An 8626-nucleotide genomic window follows, 5' to 3' on the forward strand; every position below is an offset into this window, starting at 1 on the left:
GCTGCGCATACTGGTGTTGGGCAAGAAGGTGGAATGCCTCCTTTGAACTTCCAAGGTGCTCATGGATCTTGAGCTGAAATATCTGTTTTGTGCCTGGGCGCAGGGCTTCTCTCCTCCTCTGGACCTTTCCCACCAGGATCCCAGTGTGAATGTGGCCTCTCCCTTAGTCCCTGATCAATCCTATATGCCACTGTGTCAGCCAGAGGACTCCACAGAAAGAAAAAATTACGTTGATAAAGTGTCTTTCACAACCTCAGGATATTCCAAAAAGATTTACAGTCAACAAAATACTTTTGAAGTGTAGTCACTGTTACAATGTAGGAAACACAGCACCCAATTTGCACACAGTAGCTCCCACAAATAGCAGTGTAACATCGATCATATAATCTGATTTTCATGATGTTGATCGAGGGATAAATATTGGCCAAGACCGATAACTACACCTCTTCTTCGAAATAGTGTTATGGGATTTTTATGTCCATGAGAAAGTAGGCAGAGCTTCAGTGTGTAACATCTCATCCAAAATACGGCATTTCTAAGAATGCAGCACCAGCCTAGATTTTTACACTGAAGTCCTTCAATGAGACTTGAACCTACAACCTATTGATTTAAGGCACGAGTATTGACAACTGAGCCACAGTTGACACACATTCAGCAGAAGTGGATCTGAAAATCCCATGTGCTACAACAATTGTCTAATCGGCACTTGAGTGCTAAACCTGGAGATTTCTGCTTCTGCACCTCCATGCAAGATCAAATTATGGTCAGTAAGTAGTTCCAAAATTGTGTGCTAAACCCCGACTTTCAGGCAGGCATGTTTTTTTTGTCTGTTCACAGGTTTTATTGTGGCTGATTTACTTCACAATTATATTCAACATTTCTGGAACTGTTTCTTGGCTCCTGGGGCTTTAGTGACCTTGAGGACATTGAAACACACAGTCTTACTGAGAACCTGATACTCCCCACTGCCACACTCTGCCCATTCTGTACATCCCTAAAGAAGGGTGATAGGTGGACAGATGTGTTCTAGTTGCTTCTCAAAATGGCTGTACTTCCTGATGTAATGCAAGTAAAGGTAAAGTCGCCATAGTCCCAGAAAACCATACGCCTCAAAGGGGAAAGTGACTGGTGGTGATTTAACCTGAGAATCACCACACCTCAGGCATAGGTCAAGGTAGAGAGGGCGGGCTTTCATGAATAACCTCAGCCAGTGGGGGAATTGTGCTGTTGACGTTGCTCTGCATCACTAACCTGCCATCCAGCCAACTGAACTCACCGACTCCAGTATAGTCTCTGTGAATAACAATGGTCCACTCGCTGCATTTTAGTCACAACACCTGTCAAGATCTGTCCCCAGATTGACACATTGCTGGTGAATGGATACTTCTTTGATCACCTCCCATGGAGTGTTGAAGCCCAGGCCTATATTACAATAGTAGCTTTTCCTTGCTGCCTTCACCCATAAGTACCTGCTTCTTGTTCTGGAAGATGGTAAGCTGTTAATGGTAAACTCTCTCAGTGTGGTTGTCTGCCATATCATACTCTCAATCATTGACCAATTAAACAGTATAGTTAGCACCGCACCCATTATGTGGCTGTTTTCAACTACAATATTCTTTTTAATGTTTAGCTGTTAATGGTAGCATTTTTAATGATATAATGTTTTTATAGAAAACCTTATTAAAAAATAAAAGCCAAATGCAAAATGACATCTTGTACATTGGACCTATTTAATAAACACAATTCAGAAAAAAATTAGTTCCAGAAGGCCCTTTTCCAGCATTGAAAATGGCCGCTTGGAAGTCCAATCTTCTCATGGTCTTTGGGGAGAAAATGTCTCAAGCCTCATTGCTGAGTGTTTTATACAAAAGCTAATTGCTCACAGAGATCTTTAATCAGCTTTTTTATATTGTATTAGACTTATTCTAGTGGTAATGGTCTCACACAGCTGAGAGCAATCCAAAAATTAAATTTGCCAGGATTCATGGTGGCTGACGCTTGGGGAAAAAACAATTTCCAACACTTTATACACAGATCTACTTTGTTTAACATTATTGTAGAAAGGAAAATGTAGCTCATTGTTTCCAAGTGTGTGTGTTAGAAGGTTATCGGACAGTTAATATGGAGCAGTTAGTCATGGTGTAAACACAGGAAGAAGCTGTGAGTACTTGACGCAAAGACAAGTATTTTGTTCAGACTGTCGGAGAAACTCTCTGCACTAAGATCATCCAATCAACTCCTTCTCCACTAGAAGCAGAATTGCAAAACTATCAAAATTTGGTTTCATGTTGTTCTCAAGATAAAGGAACCAGATTTAATGGTATAAAAGCCAGCAGCCAGATCAAAGACATTGATCTCCTCTAACTAAAATACCTCAATCTAAAAGCTTTTCATTTCATCAGTTTGAGTAGAATAAAACCACAGGATCTGGATGTGAAAAGCCAGTGCATGACGCAGACAATTACCCATTGTCCCCAGTGCTCTGCTTTCAAATGTAGTAAATAACCTTAGGCATTTTAACTTTGCAAGGTCCTGTTATACACACTATCACACAAAAGGAGAAGGCGGTGGGGGGATTTGGGGAGAAAATTAAGTGTTCAGGTGCTAGATGGTTAAAGACATACACACCCAGAAGGGAAAAACAATTCGGACCAGTAGCCTTATTTCCCTGTTTTACTGGTGTTCCATTTTAAAGTACACATGAATGGTTCAAACCAGTATTCCTATTTCCCCATTTTATGGTGATGTGATTGCACAACACGGTACGTTCTGGATCATTTTGGATAACGCTGGTTTTCTCACTGGAAACAAAACTGCCATTTTTTGGCAAGAATCCCCCCCACCCCCACCACCACCCCAGGACAACAGAAAGTTTGTGATGGGAGGGGTGTGTTGTAACGAGAGGATTTCACACTGAGAACACCCTCCATCATATTGTGTGGCACTACAAAGAACAATACAGCACAGGAACAGGCCCTTGGGCCCTCCAAGCCCGTGCCGCTCCCTGGTCCAAACTAGACCATTCTTTTGTATCCCTCCATTCCCACTCCGTTCATATGGCTATCTAGATAAGTCTTAAACGTTCCCAGTGTGTCCGCCTCCACCACCTTGCCTGGCAGCGCATTCCAGGCCCCCACCACCCTCTGTGTAAAATATGTCCCTCTGATATCTGTGTTAAACCCCCCCCCCTTCACCTTGAACCTATGACCCCTCGTGAACGTCACCACCGACCTGGGGAAAAGCTTCCCACCGTTCACCCTATCTATGCCTTTCATAATTTTATACACCTCTATTAAATCTCCCCTCATCCTCCGTCTTTCCAGGGAGAACAACCCCAGTTTACCCAATCTCTCCTCATAACTAAGCCCCTCCATACCAGGCATCATCCTGGTAAACCTCCTCTGTACTCTCTCCAAAGCCTCCACGTCCTTCTGGTAGTGTGGCAACCAGAACTGGACGCAGTATTCCAAATGCGGCCGAACCAACGTTCTATACATCTGCAACATCAGACCCCAACTTTTATACTCTATGCCCCGTCCTATAAAGGCAAGCATGCCATATGTCTTCTTCTCCACCTGTGACGTCACCTTTAAGGATCCGTGGATTTGCACACCCAGGTCCCTCTGCGTATCTACACCCTTTATGGTTCTGCCATTTATCGTATAGCTCCTCCCTACCTTATTTCTACCAAAATGCATCACTTCGCATTTATCAGGATTGAACTCCATCTGCCATTTCTTTGCCCAAATTTCCAGCCTATCTATCTCCTTCTGTAGCCTCTGACAATGCTCCTCACTATCTGCAAGTCCTGCCAATTTTGTGTCGTCCGCAAACTTACTGATCACCCCAGTTACACCTTCTTCCAGATCGTTTATATAAATCACAAACAGCAGAGGCGACACAGGTTTATTTGGTAGCAAAAGCCACACAAGCTTTCAGAGCTGCAAGCCCCTTCTTCAGGTGAGTGGGAATTCTGTTCACAAACAGAGCATATAAAGACACAGACTCAATTTACATGAATAATGGTTGGAATGCGAATACTTACAACTAATACCACTAGTCACAGGCCTCCAGCCGGAAAAAGACCCTTCCACTACCACCCTCTGTCTTCTGTGACCAAGCCAGTTCTCCACCCATCTAGCCACCTCCCCCTTTCTCCCATGAGATCCAACCTTTTGCACCAGCCTACCATGAGGGACTTTGTCAAACGCTTTACTAAAGTCCATATAGACGACATCCACGGCCCTTCCCTCGTCAACCATTCTAGTCACTTCTTCAAAAAACTCGACCAGGTTAGTGAGGCATGACCTCCCTCTCACAAAACCATGCTGACTATCGTTAATGAGTCCCAATCGTTAGTAAGAAGTTTAACAACACCAGGTTAAAGTCCAATAGGTTTATTTGGTAGCAAAAGCCACACAAGCTTTCGGAGCTGCAAGCCCCTTCTTCAGGTGAGTGGGAATTCTGTTCACAAACAGAGCATATAAAGACACAGACTCAATTTACATGAATAATGGTTGGAATGCGAATACTTACAACTAACACCACTAGTCACAGGCCTCCAGCCGGAAAAAGACCCTTCCACTACCACCCTCTGTCTTCTGTGACCAAGCCAGTTCTCCACCCATCTAGCCACCTCCCCCTTTCTCCCATGAGATCCAACCTTTTGCACCAGCCTACCATGAGGGACTTTGTCAAACGCTTTACTAAAGTCCATATAGATGACATCCACGGCCCTTCCCTCGTCAACCATTCTAGTCACTTCTTCAAAAAACTCGACCATGTTAGTGAGGCATGACCTCCCTCTCACAAAACCATGCTGACTATCGTTAATGAGTTTATTCCTTTCTAAATGCGCATACATCCTATCTCTAAGAATCTTCTCCAACAACTTCCCCACCACAGACATCAAGCTCACCGGCCTATAATTACCCGGGTTATCCTTCCTACCCTTCTTAAATAACGGGACCACATTAGCTATCCTCCAATCCTCTGGGACCTCACCTGCGTCCAGTGACGAGACAAAGATTTGTGTCAGAGGCCCAACGATTTCACCTCTCGTCTCCCTGAGCAGCCTTGGATAGATTCCATCAGGCCCTGGGGATTTGTCAGTCTTTATATTCTCTAACAAACCTAACACTTCCTCCCTTGTAATGGAGATTTTCTCCAACGGTTCAACACTCCCCTCCGAGACACTCCCAGTCAACACATCCCTCTCCTTTGTGAATACCGATGCAAAGTATTCATTTAGGATCTCCCCTACTTCTTTCGGCTCCAAGCATAATTCCCCACTTTTGTCCCTGAGAGGTCCGATTTTTTCCTTTTGTTCCTAACGTATGAATAAAATGCCTTGGGATTCTCCTTAATCCTGTCTCCCAAGGACATTTCGTGACCCCTTTTTGCCCTTCTAATTCCCCGTTTGAGTTCTTTCCTACTTTCTTTGTGCTCCTCCAGAGCTCCCTCCGTTTTTAGCTGCCTGGACCTAACATACGCCTCTCTTTTCTTTTTAACCAGTCCCTCAATTTCTACGACTGAGCTACATGGGATAGATTCAAAACAGATCCAGGAGCGCAAAACTGCATTCATGAGGTCATCATGAACAGTAGAAATTAATGGATTCCATTGCAATCAGTAACCTCATGGCCTGGCACATCTCTTATTCTACCATTACCCTCTAGCTAGGGACCATCCCTAATTCAATGAGGAGTATGAAGAGCATGCCCAGATACACCTAAACATGAAGTGCCAGCCTGCCCAATCTACACCAGAGGGCTAACATGCATGCTTTATCCCATAACCAATGGCTTACATCAAAGCTCTGCAGTCCTGTCATGTCCAGTTGTGAAGTGTGGTGAAAACTAGATAACTAACAGAAGGATGCTCCATGAATATCCCCAACCTCAATAATGGCAGAGTCCAGCACATGAGTGTAAAATCCAATGCCAAAGTGTTTGCAATTATCTTCAACCAGTCTGGCTGAGCTGCAGATCCATCTTAGCCTTCTGAGGTCCTCACCATCACATATAACAGAACATATAAGAACATAAGGAAATAGTGGGTGTAGGCCATTTGCTCCCCCCCCCCCCCCCGACCCCCCACAAGCCTGCTCTACCATTCAATAAAATCATGGTTGATGTGATTGTGGCTTTAACTCCATTTTTCCCCACAACTCTTAACTCCCTTGTAGATCAAAAATCTAATTCAGCCATGAACATTTCAATGGCCCAGCCTCCATTGCTCTCTCAGGTAGAGAATTTAGTCCTTAGCGAATTCAATTCACTCTACGGTCCAGCACACTGGATATATCAAAATGTATGGGGCCCAACACGAACCTGGTTATTTTCCTGGAGTTCTGTGCTCCTGAACCAGCCAAGCTGTTCCAGTATAGCAACAACAATGGCGTCTAACTGATAATGTCGAACGTTGCCCAGCTATGCCTTGTCCCTTACAAGGGGGAGAAAAACAATCTGGCCAATCAACCTACTCTCAATTACTAGCAAAGTGCTGGAAGGTGTACTTGACAGTGCTATATAGCAGCACTTACCAATAACCTGCTCACCAACACTCAGTCATCAGAACCTCATTTCAGCTTTAGTCCAAACATGGACAAATGAGCTGAATGCCAGAGGTGAGAGTGCCTGCCTTTGAGATAAAAACAGCATTTGACTGAGTGTTACTTACAAGAGGCCCTAGTAAAATATAAAGTCAATGGGAATCAGGTGGATACCTCTCCACTGACTGGAGAAGGGAAAATGATTGTGGCTTGTGGAGCCTGTACATCTCAATCCTAGGCCATTCCTGCAGGAATTCCTCAGGGTGGTGTCCCAGGCCCAACTATTTCAGCTGTTTCATCACAAGGTAAGAAATGGGAATATTTGTAGATGATTGCATAATGTTCAGAACCATTCACAACTCCTCAGATAATGAAGCAGTCCATGTCCAGAAGAGCAAGACCAGGACAATATTCACACTTGGACTGATAAGTGGCAACAAGAGAGGATTCTCTCCAACAAGTGAGAATCTAATTATCTTCCCTTTACATTCAATGGTGTTACCATCGCTGAATCCCCCACAATCAACATCCTGGAGGATACTATCCACCAGAAACTGAATTGGAACAGTCACATAAAGACTGATTGCAAAAGCAGGTCAGGTCAGAGGCTGAGAATCCTGCGGTGAGTAACTCAACTCATTACTCCTCAAAATCCTCCAGCACCTACAGGGCACAAGTTAGATTTGTGATGGCATTCCCTCTGCTTCCATAGATGGATGCAGCCCCAACAACAGTGAAGGGGATCAACACCATCCAGGACAAATCAGCCTGCTTGATTGCAACCCCATCCCTTACACCGTCCACCACCAGCATACAGTGGCTGCAGTGTGTATCATTTACACTAGCGGCATTGTGGATGTACCAATGCCACACATATTGCGGCGATTTAAGAAGATGGTTCATCCACCACCTTCTCGGGCAATTAGGAATAGGCAACAAAGGTTAGTCTTGTCAACAATGCCACATTCCAGCCCAAGGGACATTATCAATGGCTCTCACACACATCTCACATCCTGTGCAGCTCCTGTCCTCAGCCATTACACAGGTTCCCTCAGCACTCACAGAAGGCAGGCATCCTTAACATCTGCCTTGGCATTTGTTCTGCTCACAGCCTGTCCATATCTCTTTAAGCAGGAGAAGATCACCCACAACAAAAGGGAAAGATCCCAGACCGGAGGGGTTGCATGAGTTCATGTTCCTCACACAATACGAAGAGCATGTGGCAGATATGGCTGGTAAGGACCAGGACCGTTCCTGTGTTGATGGTGAGACTAGTTTCTCCCATCAACAGCTCATCAGTCACCCAACAAAACTGTGAGTGCTTTGTAATGTTTTTCATAGTCCCTTTTGGCTCTGAGACTTTGACTAGGATTCCTTGTGTGGACTCTTCTCATGAAGTTTCCATTAGAATTTAGTCTGCTGATAGGATGATTCGCTTCCCCAGGTAAGCCTGGGTACTCGAGGGGGACGTGGCGTGAACACTGATCAATTGCGGGTGTCCAATCCATAAACTCAGCGGAGGCCCAGCAGGACCAGAAGAAACTGCTTGGCTAAGGGACTTTGCATTTGCTAAATAAATAAATAATGTTGTTGACTATCCAGCCAATCACTAGTTAGCCCTTCTCTCTGTCAGGCACCAGCAGCATAAGGAAGAGGTCCACCGGAAGCCAGCCCATCAGCCACAGCCCCACACCTTCTTAGATAAAGATCCTAAGGACCCAGTAGATGTACAGCCATCACAGTGTTCATCTGCAGCCTCCACTAGTGCAAAAGCACACACCTTGGTGGGACCTAGTTCTGAAGCAGGCTGGGGTTCACAATCTGGTGAGCACAGCGCAGATTCGGGTCCATGACAAGTGGAGGCAGGGACATCCAAGGTCACCAGCACTCTGAGGATTGCTGGAGGCCAGGTTCCTGCAGAGTCTGAGTCAGCTGACAAGCCTCTGGACTCAGCCCTATCACAGATGTTGTAGCTGCAAAACAGACACGGGATCATAAGACAGGGATGTCATACGCCATCACCAGATTGCAACAGACAATGGAAGAGTATGTCCGCATTCAGTCTGAGATCAT

The 8626-nt window shown here is 44.9% G+C and overlaps 1 pseudogene; it reads right to left on the minus strand.

Moving 5' to 3' along the window:
* Positions 1-871: 871 nt before the first annotated feature.
* Positions 872-1535, minus strand: LOC144503404 (small ribosomal subunit protein uS17 pseudogene; annotated as a pseudogene).
* Between the last annotated feature and the right edge of the window lie 7091 nt (positions 1536-8626).

The sequence above is a fragment of the Mustelus asterias genome, chromosome 14, assembly GCF_964213995.1.
Source record: "Mustelus asterias chromosome 14, sMusAst1.hap1.1, whole genome shotgun sequence".
In the NCBI taxonomy this organism is placed as follows: domain Eukaryota; kingdom Metazoa; phylum Chordata; class Chondrichthyes; order Carcharhiniformes; family Triakidae; genus Mustelus; species Mustelus asterias.